Below are 17690 nucleotides of genomic sequence, written 5' to 3'. Positions count from 1 at the left end.
CACGAAAACATATCCATACCCGAGAGACTTTTATCCTTCTTTCACAGGAATGGTATCTTTACATGGGACAAGCTCATATCTGCCTAGCATGGCCCTGCCCCTTTATGGAAGGATGCCAACGATTTTCATATGCCAGAGGCTCTGGTTTTGTTATGGAATTCTGTCAAAGATGCTCTCGGTAGTTGTAGGTTTCAACGCTTTGGGTCGGCTGATCACTTAATATGGACAGTGCCAAATGCTCAATTACCGGTCTGGGTAAAATATATTTACTCTGATATGATTAAGTCAAAGGTCTCTCACTCAAGCTCTAAATATCCTTTGGCCCTCTGGAAGTCGGGATGCCCCCTTAAATTAATCTTCTTTTCGTGGTTGGTGTTCAACAACAAGAATTTGAAGTGGGATAATTTAAGGAAAAGGATCTGGCACGGTCCAAGCAGGTGTTCGATGTGCGAATCAGCTGAGGAGTCCAATTATCACATGTTCTTCCAATGCAAATCCTCTCTGCAAATCTGGTATGATCTGGCAATTCTTTATGGTTTTCCTCACGTTGTTTTTGTTTCTACCCATGCAGCTTTTGAATGGTGGAGTGGGCAAAGAGAGCCATGGAGATTTCTCATTATTATTGTACTATGGTGCGCATGGAAGTGGAGGAATTGTAAAATCTTCAAAGATTCAAAGGAACCCCTAAATTCTATTCTGCAACACATCATAGCCATCTATGATTCAGTTCCAAAAAGGCAACCCAAAATGAAGAAAACCATCACGAAAGAAAAAGAATGTTCCCTCAACAGGTTCCCCAGAGCATTCTTTGCCGGAGCTGAACAACAAAATATATGTGGCTGCGGAGTTCTCATTTGTATGGACGAGAAGCTTCAATTTCTAATTTCTTGGAACGGAGGAACATGCTCTAATAGTATGGCTGAGGCTAGAGCTCTAGCGGGTTTTCTTGCCTTCTGTGTTTTTTTTTATTTACAGGCTATTTCAATCTATGGTGATTCCAAATCGGTGATCGATCATGTAAATGGTGCTTGCCACATAAGAAGCCCTCACATGGCAGGCTGGATGGACAGGATAATGTTCTTATGGGGGCTCACGAGAGATTGTTCCATTCAACACATTTGTCGTGCTCAGAATCTCCAAGCTGATTGCCTATCTAAGGAAGGTCTGCTCTTAGGCACAGGGTCATGGTCTATGGAAGTAAAAGAGGGAGAGAATTCCTGTTTTGTCCAGGATTTCTTTATCCCTGGTTATTAAATCTTGATGCTCCTTAGTTTTCTTCTGAAATGTTTTTTGGTTTTATCCTTTTGTTGATGCATTTGACATGCTTTTTGGCCGACCTGTAAAAGATCCTCAGTTCAAATATGTCATGATCTGGCTTGTGATGTACAGAGGTATGTCTATTGGTTTCTTTATGGATCTATGATGTTGTATCTGTCCTCGGTGCTTCTATCGTGGCTGCATCTTTGAGCCACCCTTTGTATCTTCTGAAGCTTTTATATTGTCTCAATATAATACAATGATGCTTTTTCTCTCTGAAAAAAAAAGCAATGTATCTCCCAACTCATAAATGTAAATGTAGTTATTATAAAAAAAGCTCCAATTTTTTTTGGTGATTGATGTAATATATATCTATTTAACATCAATAACTTATAAGAATATAAATTCATTGAGTGCTTATCAACACATGGAAATTATTATTTATTTTATGCAATGTAATCAAGATAATTGCTTGCGAAATAATCCTTAAACTTGTTTCATGGTATTCTTAAGAAATTGCTTAACTATATCTTCCATGAACTGAATTTGAATCAACTAAGGTACAATCCAATTAGATGATTATTAACTAAATTGAAACATTGCAATTTGAATCAACTAAGGGATAATCCAATTAGATGATTATTAACTAAATTGAAACATTGCCATGATTATTAATGGTATTCTTAAGAAATTGCATAAGTATATCCTCCATGAACTGAATTTGAATCAACTAAAGTACAATCCAATTAGGTGATTATTAACTAAATTGAAACAATGCCATGATTATTAAATGAATGCATAATTTGTTACTTGCAGGTACATAATAACTTAGTCAAAAAGGATATTACATCTACCTCTTCTATTAATCCATGATCTAATCACATTTAAGAAGTAATCATAGTGAATGAATTATATAGTACTTCTAGTACATCTATCACAAACAATGACACAAGAGATAGAACATTGAAGTGCAATGGTTAGAGTTGAGGATTTTGATCTTATTATTATTATTTTGTTTCTCTTAAGTATTGTGTATTGAGTTTTTGTTTATTGTTTATTAATTTAGTTAAATATTTGAAATATTTTCCAATTTAACAAAGTGTAATTTTAAAAATTAATTTTCTAACTTTTGTAATTTATTTTAAGTAATTGACACATTTCTTTATTAAAGAGTGGCAAAATAATTTTTCTATTAATTAAAAAATTTAATATTATAATTAACATGAAAAAATGTATAATAATTTTGTAACCCAATTTTGTAATCTCTATAATAAATAAAAAAATTAAATTAATTTATTTATATTTTTAAATTTATATATTTATTATCACTAATTATATTTACCATTTTATATTTACTTAATATAATTATAAAATTTTAATATTTCAAAATTTTGGGTAAAAAGCATTTAATATTTCAAAAAACATCCAAAACAAACTATATAGTACAAGTAACTATTTATAAATAAAATATTGTATTATTTCTTAATTTTTAAAGTTAAGATGTATATTAAATGATAATTTTCAAGATTTTGAAATAAATTAAAACCAATCCTACCCTAAAGATACATTTTACAACTACATTTACAAACCATAATTGTTAATTATTTTAATATATGGCAATACTAATCATATAGTTTCACTAATTTTTTATAAAGAGTAAGAATGAAAAAATAATTTTGAAATGAAATTTTCTAATATGAACAAATCCTAAAGAGATTTTTTCCAATTATTATATCTTAAAAAAAAATTATCTAAAATTTAATTATAACCCTATTGCAATTTACTTGTTTCTCTGTAAACCTTATTATTCATTTGCAAAAAATGATCCAAACTATTTGATTTCCCTCTGTTCTATTATTAAATCACAAGCCAGAGGAGTGCTAAGTTCATGAACCAATATTTCTTTATGCTATTCATACAATGATACCTTTAATATTTTCATGCAGTAAATGTTAAATTTTGATATCAATGTCAGATAGGGCAGCGCCTAAACCCTACTAAATTAGAGTCTTCCATTGCTTATTGAGACAAGTTTTCCATTTCGATTCATCTCCTCAAAATAGCATATATCATATATCTAGAAAACTTTTATGTGACACTCAAGCCGAATGAGAAAGTCCTGGAAGAAGGTTGTCATATTTATGGACAATTGCGATGAAGATATTGTAGTAAGGATATTAAGTTTCTTCCATGAGATATTTTTGTTTTGGAAGGCAAGGTTCATACAAGTTATAATGGTTTTCTGAGGCTGCTATGAGACTGGCTCTGACTAGTGTCTATGATCGGCAAGGACTATGGGCAAGGCCTATTGGCAATGAGTTTCTGTGTAGTTTAATGAAGTTTCAAATTTTCAAATTAGGGTGAGATTTTGATAAAATTTAGCATAAATTTTGAGAAATATAAATTACAGCTATCAAGTTTGAAAATTTTGAGTGGGTTTTTAATGATGCTGAATATATTTTCATTATAAAAAACATAATTCAAGCACTGGTGTTTCATTTTTTTAGAAAAAATTAACAGAATTCTCATAATGTTTTGCCATCCATGAAAATTTTCCGCTGATAAAATTCTCTGAGCAGGGTCCCACGTCTGCGAACTCATCCTCTAAGCTAAACATAATTATCCTGCTTTCAAGGTTGAAGTAATCTCTCTAAATGTTTATTATGCATCGCTTAATAAAGGTTGCAGTTGGAGAGTTACTTGCACAACACGGGAAGAAAACCCTAAAGCCGTTGGATGCCCTTGCTTCCGTAAACACATCTTCATAGGCTTTGCCTCCCATTCTCACCATAACAGACGAGATCCAAAACCCGGAGAATGACCCGCTTCCTCAAACACATCTTCACCCGGAGAATCGACGAAAATTGAAATTGAGATCATCGCGTCGATGGGCTAAACGTGGAAATCCCTTCACACCCGTTTCAAAAAACCAAGACCTGAAATTATATCCATTGCGGATTTCAGAAATATTCTGGAATAGCATCAATATGGGTGAGTTCAATTAGTCAAATAATTAGAAAAATTTGGTAAGGATTTTTATAAATCTAAGTTATAGTTGTTAAACTTTAAAATTTTAGGTGTTTTAGATATTTTTGATGGTGCTGAATTCATTTTTATTATAAAAACAAGATTCAAACACTCTCTACAAGATTTTTTGAATTTTTTTACCTGAATTCAACACACTTTTAACTATCCAAACAATTCCTCCACCTCATTAGAAGACTCCATTCGTAAAATCCATAATCGAGTTAAGGATTCTTGTTTCGAAAGAACGACTACACATGATCAAGGGCCTTCGCCAATCCTTGGCTCATCTAAGTAACAATATTCCCCTCGAAATGAAGAAACTACACATGATTAGTGCCTTCCCTCATCTCATGAGCAATCTTCCACTCGAAACGAACGGGTAAATGGATTGAAACGATTGGACAAATGCACCGAGTGTCTTATGGATTGAAACACAAAGAGTGTGGTTTCTATTTTATTATTAAAATATGATTATTAAATGATGTGTAACGTGCAAGATGATAACTCCTATGAAATCACAACCCTCCATATCTGCATTAGAGTAAGAATATTTGGTTAACATGAAATCTTTTTCATCTATTTATTAAAAATTCAAAAGTTTGCAAGTCATGTTCTTAAATAGATATGTATATGAGTGTACAATTTTTTTGTAAGCTTTGTAGGATCTTTCTATTCATTATTTATAAAAAGGGCAAGTTACATCCAAATTCTAGATGGTTAGGTGGCCTCAACTTGCCTAGAGGGAAACCAGGTCCGTTGACCACCTAATGGCATGATAAGCCATCCAAAAATAAAATATTGCAAGTCTAGCAAGGCATGCTAAATAAGTGTGAGTGTCCTTATACTTCTTATCATCTAGAGAATTGTAAACATTTTGAAAAGCATGAGACTGCTGCATGCAATAAAAGTCAAAACAAGGGGTGCACCATTAAACTACTCGTCATCAGCTGAATCAACAAGAGCATGATCCTTCACACTAGAGCTTGGAAGCTCAATTTGAGGGATACATGGAATATGCTATTGGATGGAACTATGGCGTCCATTATGCTTTTGAAGTTGAAATTGAATCTTCTGAAAATCCTTGTTGTAATCTAGAAACCCATGAGAGGACGAGGGTGTGCCTGAAGGGAAATGCTCCAGAGCTTTAACCAGGAGGTTCTTCATTATCCAATACAAATGAATAGTTTGTTTGTATTAAGAGGATCTTCCCCGAGAATGACCGGGGTTAGTCACCAGAGTCTGCCAATCATCCAAATTATTATCTAGAATATCAACTTTTTGATTAAGCTCCTCTTCCCATTCTGTAATACGTTGATGGACCTAGGTAGAGCTGCCCGCATGGTACGCATTGGCCGCTTCATTAATAATTCAGGATGTAGACTTTCAACCACAGGCTTTACCAACTGATGCGCTGGGTTGACTGGTCATAAGGGGGTTCTTTAGGTTGTTTACCTCGACTGCAAGAACCCCTGGCAGGCTTGCCTTTTCTAGAGGCAGTGCAAGCCATGAAGCTAAGGTACCTGCAAGGCATTTTAACAACTAACTTGAACCCTGTGAGCCAACCCGAGGGGAGCTTATACCTAGGAGCAATAAGCTTTTGGGGGTCACCCAAAACAGGGAACCTGCCAATGTAACCACATGAGAAATTGGAAATAAAAAAAGTCCTTGATCCAAACATGAATCCAACTCTGCCCGAGATGTCTAGGGATGTAATTATAAATTGAACTGCGCAAATACCAAAACCTTGAATGTTCTAGGCCTAAACCACATAAATGTAGACAATAAATAAATCCCTTGTGTCGGGGACAAAAATAAGAAGAGAACTAGGAGCGGCCCATAGGCCAAACCCAACATGGGCCCATGCGCGAAAGCAAGATGCCAAAGAACACATACATAGGAATATAGGAAACAAAAGAATCCTCACACAATTCTGTAACAACCATATGAGAGTCCAAATAGGGCTCCTTCCACACCAACCAATTTAAAGAATAACCATTCATCCCAAAGACCAACATACATATATAGCAAGCCATAGGAGCAAGGATATAGGGTTTGAGACTAAAAACATGCCCATGAAAGTAGGCATGAACCAACTCAGACTGAACCAACACTTAGTGAAGACTCACGAATGATGTCTTCCCCAAGTCGTTGTGCAACTCAGACCAGATCCAATTCGAACGAGACTCACAAACATAAAACTTGCAGAACTTACCAGTGAAAAAGCCAAAAGCAAGCACTGTGATAATGCCTCTGCCACCTTCAGGGATGACATTAATTAACACCATGCACAAAGCCACCTCTACATGTGCTTCGTGCATGTGGAGGGTGGTGGAAGATCATCTTGGGATTGTCATAAAAATCGACGGGCAAGGGCAAGTCTTATGCTCTCCAGCTCACACCCCAATCGAGGAGAGCACCAATATGAAAATAAAAAAATATTAATTTTTTTTTTCAAATTATTATAGTATATTTAAGTTAAAGTTAGTTTAAGTGTTGAATGGAAAATATCTTCTTAAAAAAAATATTGTGAAAAGATGAAGATGGTATAAGATTTGGTTGAACTTCAACATTAATATAATTTTGACAAATTTTTAAGAGAGTGGGAAACTTTTGAATCCTCAATGTTATTAAAGTAAAACTAGGTCACCTAAAATAACTTTGGCTAGTGATCTACAAGGAGGGAGACTTTCACTCCTAACATATTTCTCTAGGTTTTGGGTTTTTAACCTATTTTCTTACATTCTAAAAAGACAAACTCTTAGCCAAGCAAAACAATTTTGACAATTAAAACGGAAACAATTTTCAAAATTACACTTTCGACAATTATTTTATGCTTTATTTTATTATTTTATTAAATTTAAGTCTAAAATTTGATAAAACTTACTTCTTATGCACCAACCAATTTACACTCAATGGATAAAAACATCAACCTCATTACAATTTCACACATGCTTATCTTCGCTCTGATAGAGACATTGCTATGAACATTCATATTCATATTCATGAACTCTGATGTTTTGAATTGCTATGACATTAAAATAAACTAAATAAAACTAGCAATTGCCCCTAAAGTTCAAAGATACACCAAAGGAATAGAACATTCCTATGATGTTAGCGCAAAAATGTTGCAACAAAAGAAATATAACAACTTAAAGGGTGGAGGATGGAGGGAAGGGAATGTGTTCAGGCTTGCAAAAGTCTCCCACTCGTGTTGATGCCTGTGACAAATGTTAGATTTATGTCGATGACTCTATAACAAATGTTGCTCCACCCACCATTCCTCGCTAAATCATTTTTATGTCAAAAACTTATATACATATTATATCCAAGCTATAACATGCAGGGTAATGAGGAAAAACATCAATAAATATTTTTGTATTGAATTCTTTGAGACACAATCCCTTATACATGTAAATTCCATAACAAAAATAGATACTTATACATCTTTCTTTTATACATATTATTTTAATATTTTAATCATAAAAAATATTTATTTTTAAATAATAATAATAATAATTTAATGTCATAGTCAAATGAGACATTAAATTGGTGTATAAGACTCCCTTAATGTTTAATAAGTTATACATGCTATATACTCTGCAAGTTAAAAAAATAGATTTTTAAATATTTTCATTTATTGTGTTTTGAAATATTATTATTATTATTATTACTCTTTTTACTATTTATAGTGAAAATATTGAGTACATAAGTGGCTCCCAATAAAACATCATATTACAATAAGACTTGGACCCATGTGAAAAAGTTATCATTCAAATATTAATATATTTCTTAAATGTTGCAACTAGTTTATAAAAAAAATTCTTTTAATACTCTCATAGGATATTCTAGTTTATAAAAAAATGTTTTAATTTTTAAATATTTTCTGTTTTGAAATATTATTATTACTCTTTTTACTATTTATTGTGAACATACTCAGTAGATAAGTAGCTCCCAATAAAACATCATATTACAATAAGACTTGAACCTATGTGGAAAAGTTATCATTCAAATATTAAAACATTTCTTAAATATTGCAACTAGTCTATAAAAAAATGCTTTTAATACCCTCATAAGATAGTACTCAACTTTGTGGAGTTATGTCTCATTTGACCCAGTGTCGTCAAACTTTATAATTTTATGTGTTTTGTTCTAATTTGGACTAGAACACTTATTAGTAGGAAACTGGCTAATAGACTAATTAATATTAATGTGTTTTGTCCCAATTTAGACTAGAACACTTAATAGTAGGAAACTGACTAATAAACTAATTTAATATATGTTTTTCATTAACGGTTATATTTAACTCTAAGTATCATAATCATTATTCCTTCATACATACTTGGTCAGAAACTCTTTAATATTTTATCTCAACATTTTGTGCCCAAAAATAAGTGATGTGTTCACCCAAAATATTAGACACCTCAATAATTTTACAAAATACTCCATAAACTTCACATTCATTATATACATATATTAATTCTTTAAATAAAACCACTCACCTTAATATTATAAAATATCATAACACTACATCTAATTACCATCTATTTAAAACTCATAAACTTTAAAAAATATAATTATTAACTATATTAAAAAATATATATTTAAAACCATATATAAATAATAATAATAAATATAATTATTAATTATATTAATAAATATATTTAAAACTATGTAAATAATAATAATAATTTTCTGTACAAAATCTGAGTTACATATTTTTTTAATTTAAATTTTAAAATTAATATAATTTTATAATTTAAATATATAATTTCTAATTTAAATTTTAAAAATTATTTTAAATATAAAAAATAATATACTCTATGTGACATCATGTCATCCACCGGGAAACTGATTTTCCCATCCACACACGGTACAGCGCCTTACTTTCATTATTACTGTAACTACAATTTCATTGTGATTGCAGTGCTCCTCTGCCATTGGGCGATTGGAAAAATTCGGGCAATGTATAGATATTTGACAATGACAGGTGTTTCATAGGTGGAGCAAAAGAGACGGCGTGTTTAAAGGAATCGTCGAGTCTTTTACTAAGGCTGAGGAATTGTCTGGTCAGAAGTTGTTTGTTAGAATTTGAGTAAAAAAATTTCAAAAATTTTGTTTGTTAGAATTTGAGTAAAAAAATTTCAAAAATTTTGTATTTGAATTGTGTTTTATAGAAATAGAAATAAACAACTACAATTTTGAAGTTTAACAATTATAATTTAGATTTACAAAAATCTTTACTAAATTTTTTATAAAAAAATTGAAATTTCCATAATTTTCCAGGGCACTGGTTACACTACGGCCTGTCTAAATGGCAACCGTCCGATAGCGTGTTTCATGTGTATAAACATTAGGACAGATGTCAAATGAAAAGGAAAAGGCTAAACCCTAACCGCATTTAAAAAAAGGACCTTTGGTGTAACTATTCTAACAATACCTCTGGCATGAACGATTGCACCAGGCATTTGTAAAACATAATCACGTTTGTACCTGTGAATGATTTTACCTGTTTGTGTTTTGGGTTATGAGCTTGAAATTAATCTATAGTTTTCTCTTGATGATAAATTTTCATTCACCCAAGAAATGCTGTTCCTCGACAGGCAGTTTAAAATTCACAGCATCACCACCATCTTTTCTTTCAGGCTATTGAAAATTAGCAATCAGCAAGTAGTTTTTTATGAAACCTGTACTGATACCATATCAGCACTGGAATCCATAAAGGTTTTTACAGATTCCTATACCCTTTCCCGTCTCTTGAATGACTGTGCCAACATCAGATCGCTGTTGAATGGAAAGATCGCACATGCCCACATCATCAAATGTGGGTTTCAAGAGCATTTCTTCTTACAAAACAATTTAGTAAACATGTACATAAAATGTAGGGATTTGTATACTGCACGCCAAGTGTTCGGCAATATAGCTGAACGAGATGTCATCTCGTGGACTTCGTTGATCACGGGGTACGCTCAGAATGGGCAATACGAGGAAGCCCTCAAACTTTTCGAGCAAATGCAGAGCCAACTGGTGTCGCCGAACAAGTTTACTTATGCTACCATAATGAAAGCGTGTGCGGGTGTTGCGGATCTGGAACGGGCCAGGGGGGTTCATGATCAGATTCTGAGAATTGGATTAGAGATTGATGTTGTTGTTGAGAATGCCCTTATTGATATGTATTCGAAATGTGGTAGTATTATTGATGCACGCAGAGCGTTCGACAGAATGCGTGAACGAGACTCTTTTTCGTGGAATGGAATGATTGCAGGCTATTTTCAGAACGGTTATGTGGAAGAGGCTCAGGAACTGTTTTGCCAGATCCCGAGGAGAGATGTTGTGTCGTGGAACGCGATGATTGCGGGATATGCACAGAATGATTGCTTTGGCGAAGCTTTGGAATTCATATATCCAATGCTAAATGAAGGTATCCGGTTGGATCAGTATAGCTTTTGTATTGCTATTGGTGCTTGTACCAGCTTAGGGGTTTTAGAACCGGGGAAGCAAATCCATGGTCATGTTATCAGAACTGGGTTTCATTTAAATGTTGTTGTGGGAAATGCTCTTGTGGACATGTATACCAAATGCAGTGGTATAGAGATTGCACGCAAGGTGTTTGACAAAATGTCTGACAAATGTAACGTTATGAAGATTGGAATGAGTTTTGGACATGCTCAGAATGTGTATTCTGATCCAATGAGACCATATTTTGACGTGTCAATAGCAAATCCTGTTTCTTGGAATGCCATGATTGCTGGATATGCTCAACACGGGCAAGGAGAGGAGGCTCTGAAATTATTCCGTAGAATGCTCGTTGAAGGCGTTAAACTGGATGAGTTTCCTTACACTAGCGCATTGAAGGCATGTGCTAGCATTGCGGTTTTGGAACAGGGCAAGCATATCCATGCACACACTATGAAGACTGGATATGAGATGGCTGCCTTCGTTGGAAGTGCTCTTGTTGACATGTATGCAAAATGTGGTAGTATTGCTGACGCTTTTAAAGTGTTCGATAAATTGCCTAAAACCGATGTAGTATTGTGGACTGCTATGATTACAGGATGTGCACAGTATGGATTAGGCAAGAAAGCTGTTGATTTGTTTGAACAAATGCTGCAGGCAAACATAAAACCTAATGAAATAAGCTTTGTGGGAGTAATGTTTGCATGCAGCCATGCAGGCCTGGTAGATGAAGGGCGTCGTTATTTCAGTTCTATGAGCCGAGATTATGGCATCACTCCAGGAACAGAGCATTATGTCTGCATGGTGGATCTTCTTGGTCGTTCTGGGCGTCTGGATGAGGCAGAGGACTTTGTCAACAAAATGCAGGTTAAGCCGAATGGTGCTGTATGGGGGGCCTTGCTTGGTGCATGCAGAATCCATGGCAATATAGAAATGGCAAAACGAGCAGCAGAATGCCTTCTTGACTTGAAAACACAAGATGCCGGGAAATATGTGCTGTTGTCAAACATCTATTCTGCTGCAGGTAGATGGGATGATGCGGCCAATGTGAGAAATTTGATGGAATATCGAGGGGTCAAGAAACAGCCGGGATGCAGCTGGATTGAGGTCAAGCACAAGATGCATAGATTTGTTGTGGGAGACAGATCACATCCGCAAACAGAGGAGATTTACATTGCCTTAGAAGAGTTGGCCGGACAAATGAGGCAGGCAGGTTATATTCCTGACACGAATTTTGTTCTGCATGATGTAGAGGAGGAACAAAAGGAACTTCTTCTCAGCCACCATAGTGAGAAGTTGGCCATTGCCTTTGGACTTATTAGCACATCCCCTGGGATAACAATCCGAATTGGGAAAAATCTTCGTGTGTGTGGTGATTGCCATGTAGCTATCAAGGTCATTTCTAAGATTGTTGACAGAGGTATAGTTGTTAGGGATGCTCATCGTTTCCATCATTTTCAGGATGGAAAATGTTCTTGTGGAGATTACTGGTGACGCTAAGTGCAAAGGCACGGTCATAAACTTTTATGGAATATTTGGCTTCACTTTGGAGGCAATGCCGCTATTATTTTAATTTTGACTTGTGAGAGCTGCCAATAGTGGCTAAACTATAAATTGACGGCGATGAACCCAACCTGAGGATTCTACAGTTATCTTTGCAAAAGCTATATCTTGAGATTTTATCTATGCATAGGATGTGGGGATATGTGTATTAATTCAATCTATAACTAATCACTTCGGCACTTTACAGATCAAATTCTTGAAAATCATAAGAAAGGTTGCAAGACATTAGTCAAATTGATCCATGCGGTATTTGCATGTATCCATAAAAAACATGATAATGCCACCTGGTTCTTGGTTCACTGGTTAGACAACGGAGTTTCAAGCTGTTCGGCAGGTTTCCACTACGGTGTAGCCCCAAACTAGTGGTATGTCACAAGGGATGAGGTTTGATGACAAGTCCCTGGCAATTTTGGCATAATAAATACCCCTTGATTGATTGCTTGCTTATTTTGTAAAATTTTTGTGGACTGTGTGAAGGCACTGATTCTTCTCCAAATTTCATTCGTGGGACTGGGACTGCAACTAGCTCAAGCCTGTGCTTGTCTCTCCTTTGAGAAAATGTAAGGGGAAAAGATATTGTATGAGCTCTGTACAAACTTGTCCTTTATCTGACAAGAGAACCCAAAATACCTTCTAAATAGAGTTTTATGATCGGTCTCAGTTACAAGCGGGTTCTTGACCCTAGCTGAGATATGCATTTGAGTCCGTTTTGAATGTTGAGGAAATTAAATTTGTAGAATTATTGTTTTTTCTAGTTAAGACTACCTAAGTACCCACGGCCGATTTGTACCTATTGCAAGGAGTGTCTTAACAGCGCACCCATTCACCGTCAATCGAAACCGTGGGCAAATTTGTAACTACCCATTCACCGTCAATCGAAACCGTGGGCAAATTTGTAACTATTAATCTGAGAGATGCAATTGCATTCTGTTATATAATTCATCTGTAGAGTGTGGGCTGTGTTTGCTTTGGATTGATATTATACTTCCATTGTCTTGAAAATTTCAGGAAATGCTGGTTCAATTAAATTCAGATGTCAACTATGAGTGGTAAGAGTTGTAAGAATTGAAACTATAAATGTGGTAGTATTGCTAATGCTTCTAAAGTGATTGATAAAACCCGATGTAGTTTTGTGAGCTGCTATGATTACAGGATCTGCACAACATGGACTACACAAGGCGGCCCTTGATTTGTTTGAATAAATGCTGCAGGAAGACATGAAACCCAATGAAATAAGCTTTGTGGTAGTAATGTTTGCATGCAGCCATGCAAGCTTGGTGGATGAAAGGAGTTGTTATTTCAGTTCTATGAGCCAAGATTACAGCTTATCTACAGGAACAGAGCATTATAATTTTTTTGGGCCATTCTGGGCATCTGGATGAGGCAGAGGACATTGTCAACAAAATGCAGGTTAAACTGAATGTTGCACAATGTCTTCTTGACTTGAAAATACAAGATGCGCGGGGATATTTGCTATTGTTAGAGATCTGCTCAGCCGCAGGGAGGTGGGATGATGCAACGAATGTGAGAAATTGATGGAAGATTGAGAGATAGTATTTCTAGGTGAGAAATGGCAAAACAAGCAGCAAAATGTCGTCTTGTCTTGAAAACAGAAGCCGCAGAATGTCTTCTTGACTTGAAAACAGAAGATGTGAGGAAATATTTGCTGTTATCAAACATCTACTCTGCCGCAAGGAGTGGGATGTGTTAATTTTCCACAAAAACTCTGCGACTGCTTAGATGAACTATCTGAAACTAACTTTCTTTCACCAAGACACAGAATTTTTTAACACTTATAAGCAGTGGAATAATCACAGAGATAAAAATACAGTCATGCAAATTGACACAATAATCTTGGTTGAAATCCAACTGGGAAAAATCCTTTCTTTGCTGTAGTATACAGTTTGAGCAATTAGATCTCTTACACTGTAATTTGTTTCTCTTTGAGAACAAGCTTGTTCTCATTGCTAACCTAGCTTGAAACACGCTTCATACACTTGATCCAGCTCCTACTTGCTTGCAGCCTGCCTGGCCCTATTTCCTTGTGCTGATCACCTCCTTTTTCGTAACGCAATATGGCCCCTATTCTTTAGGACGGACCTCCTAAATCTTAGTGCAGAAATTCCACAAGTAAGGCTCTCAACAATCTGCGTATTGGCTCCTCTAAGATACGCTGCCACAAGGATCTCTCACACACACAAACTCGTGCAAACAATAACGATACACACATGTGGCTTCGTCCTCTTTTCATTGATTCGGTCCACATTAAATCTGACGAATACAAATTTATAACAGTGATTGACTAGTTAACTGAGTGTAACTGTTTCTCTAACTCATCCTTCCTTCAATAAAAAAAACTGAAGCTCCTAGCTCATCCTCTTCTAAATTCGAACTGCCACTCGATCCTATAGTTAACTTATGAAGTTCTACATGATTGAAGCTCCATCTGTTAATTTTAGCTAACGATGGTATGTTCTATGCTTATCACAACTACTTGAATATTCCTTTAGTAGCTCAATCACAATTTCAGTTTAGTTTTCCAATAGCAATCACATTAACCATTAATCACATTGACAGTAAAAGTAGATAGAACATGAAACAAAACGCAGAAAACAAGCCAAGACAAGAGGACACTAGGTTTTTTGGTGGATGCCAAGGAAAAAACCCCAATGTGGGGAAAACCTCTGATCAATTATTCTTATTATTATATCAAATCAAATGTTCAGCACAGAGAGAGGGTACAAAAGTAAAATTGACTTCCAAATCTCAGTCAAAACAACCCTGTCAATTCAGCAGTGAATTGTTGTCAAACTCAACCCTAACCAGAAAGTCAAAGTTGGTCAACGCAGCAGTGAAACTTGCCTCCTTGAGCTTGGTCAACCTCAGTAAAATTCAGCCTTCCTTGATGGTCAAATTCAGCCCAAAATGGTGAAGAAAACTGCAGTCAAAGTTGGTCAACTTGAAGTCAACTTTGCGGTCAAATAGGCCTATGGTCAATGCAAGTCAAAGTCCTTTGTTTACCTCAGTTTTTATGCCCAAAAATGCAGCATGCTGAGACAGAAAATCACCTTGAAAATCGAAGTCAAAGGATGCCTAGAAGGTCAAAGTCAACGTTGGTCAATGCTGGTCAAACTACAAAAAAGTATGAAATTTTTGGACCTGTAATTTTGTCTAGAAGTTCGTTCTCCTTGTGCCACACGTGAGAGAGAGAGAGAACGCCCAATGTTGTACGAACCAATGAGAGGAGAGAGAAGAATGTGTGAGTGATGATAATGCCAAACAAGGTGAGAGGGCACTCGTATTTATACAAGTCGTTGAGGATGAATACTCACGTCCATTGGGCTTCATGAGCCTATATGATGATGTGGCTGACCTAAACAATTTGCACGTGTGGACATAAAATAAAAACACACTTCTACTTGTCCAAATTGGATGATCTTTATATCAATTTTGGTCCTCTCGAAAAGAGGAATTTATGCAATCATCATATCCATCAAATGCGCTATCCCAAGGTGGAATTTAGTCCTAGTTGCCAATTTTAATACTCCCTCTCAACTAGGGAGAATTCGACTTGCCAATCCATCCATCATCATCGATCATCATGCCGTCCTGTTGTCATGAACCATCTCGTGGAATTTGGTCCTAGTTGCCAATTTTAATACTCCCGCTCAACTAGGGAGAATTCGACTTGTCAATCCATCCATCATCATCGATCATCATGTCGTCATGAACCATCTCTATATCTCATCTCTACTAAACATTGATATGAATAATGAAAAAGAATTGATCAAGAGTGAGTCACAAGACCTCACCACTCTCCACTGACAAAAGCCAACCTTGATCCCAGATTATGTAGTTGTGGGACAACATGCATCCTAGACATAGGGAGTACGACAATAAACGACTTGGCCATCGGTAGTGCTATGGTCCCTATCCACTTTTCCCAACTCGTTGGCTAGATGAGGGGTTCTTCTCATGAGTCCCAGACTACATGGGTAGGATGTATGTTGGGCATTGGTAGGAGAAGGTGAATCACTCATCCTGCTTATATGTCATAGGAGAAGGTGAACCACTCAACCTATGCATATGTCAATCTTAGGGGAAGGTGAACCACTTACCCTACATGTATGTTCTATGCTTATAACAATTTACTTCTTTTTCTTATTATATTCCACAGATTAGCAATCTCATGTACATAAAGTAAAGTGCAGATAGAACATTAAACAATTGACAGAAAACAAGCCAAGACAAGAGACACAAGATGTGGCAGCTAGCCAGGGACAAACCCCACAATGTGTGGGGAAACCCTTTGATCAAATCTTCTTTTATTTTCAATAATTCAGCAAAGAGAAATAGTACAATAAATCTGATTCATATCAGCAATAGCAAACCCTAGATCAGCAGCATCAGCGTTAGCGGCTTCATTATCAAACTAGGGTAGACGATATCTCACAAACCGATCGTCGGATTGACTTCATTCCACCACCAAAAGTTATAGCTTATAGAGGAGGTTCAGATGAACCTACAGCACAGTGCAAATGAGGATATCTTCTAGGCCACGCAGGTCAATCTTTACTTCTACAGTTGCAGCTTCAGTTTCAGTAGTTTCCGGCTTCAAACTAGGGCAGTCGATATCTTGCAAACCGTTTGTCGAATTGACTTCATTCCACCACCAAAAGTTGTGGCTTTCAGAGGAGGGTCAGATGAACCTACAACGTAGTTCAGATGAGGAGATCTTCTAGGCCACGCAGGTCAATCTTTGGATCTGCAGTTGCGGCTTCAGGTTCAACAACTTCCGACTTCACATGTGTGAGAGAGAGACCCATTTTTGCGTAGTAGAAAAAAGACTCATTTCTGCGCAGTAGAGAGAGAGATGTGCTGAGAAGTGTGAGTGCAAATGAGGAAAAGTCCTCTTATATTTATACACAACGTTGGTGTTTGAATAGATGCGACTGTTGGGCCTCTGAGCCTACATGAGTTGTAGGTCGGCTTGATAATAATTCCATAATCAAAATAAATTCATATCTCCATGAATACTTATCGAAATCAGATGATCTTTATATCAATCCTACACCTCTTGACGAGAGGAATCTAATAAAAATATTATCAGCCATGAATAAGATGACCCACGTGAAGTTTTTCCATGGTTGCCAATTTTAACACTCCCTCTCAACCAGGGAGAACTTCATCTGCAATCTGTTTATCGGTCGTTACTATTCATCCATCAAATGCACTGCCTTGTACAACATGACCCTTGCCCTGCTCTGCTCTATTCTGCCTATTCTACTTTGTCTTGTTCTGCTTTGTACTGATCGACACTGTTTTGCTTTGTTCTGCTCCGCTCTTGCATTGTTCTGTTCTGCTCTACTTTTGTCCGAAGTATGAATAAG

At 35.9% G+C, this 17690-nt stretch overlaps 1 pseudogene; it reads left to right on the top strand.

Moving 5' to 3' along the window:
• Positions 1-9658: 9658 nt before the first annotated feature.
• Positions 9659-13179, top strand: LOC149242839 (putative pentatricopeptide repeat-containing protein At3g23330 pseudogene; annotated as a pseudogene).
• The last annotated feature ends 4511 nt before the right edge of the window (positions 13180-17690 follow it).

Source organism: Pinus tabuliformis, chromosome 8 (assembly GCF_031772625.1).
Source record: "Pinus tabuliformis cultivar Carrire ecotype Pingquan chromosome 8, CPIR1, whole genome shotgun sequence".
In the NCBI taxonomy this organism is placed as follows: Eukaryota; Viridiplantae; Streptophyta; class Pinopsida; order Pinales; family Pinaceae; genus Pinus; species Pinus tabuliformis.
Note: the sequence above shows the minus strand (reverse complement) of the source record. Positions and strands in the feature narration are given on the sequence as shown.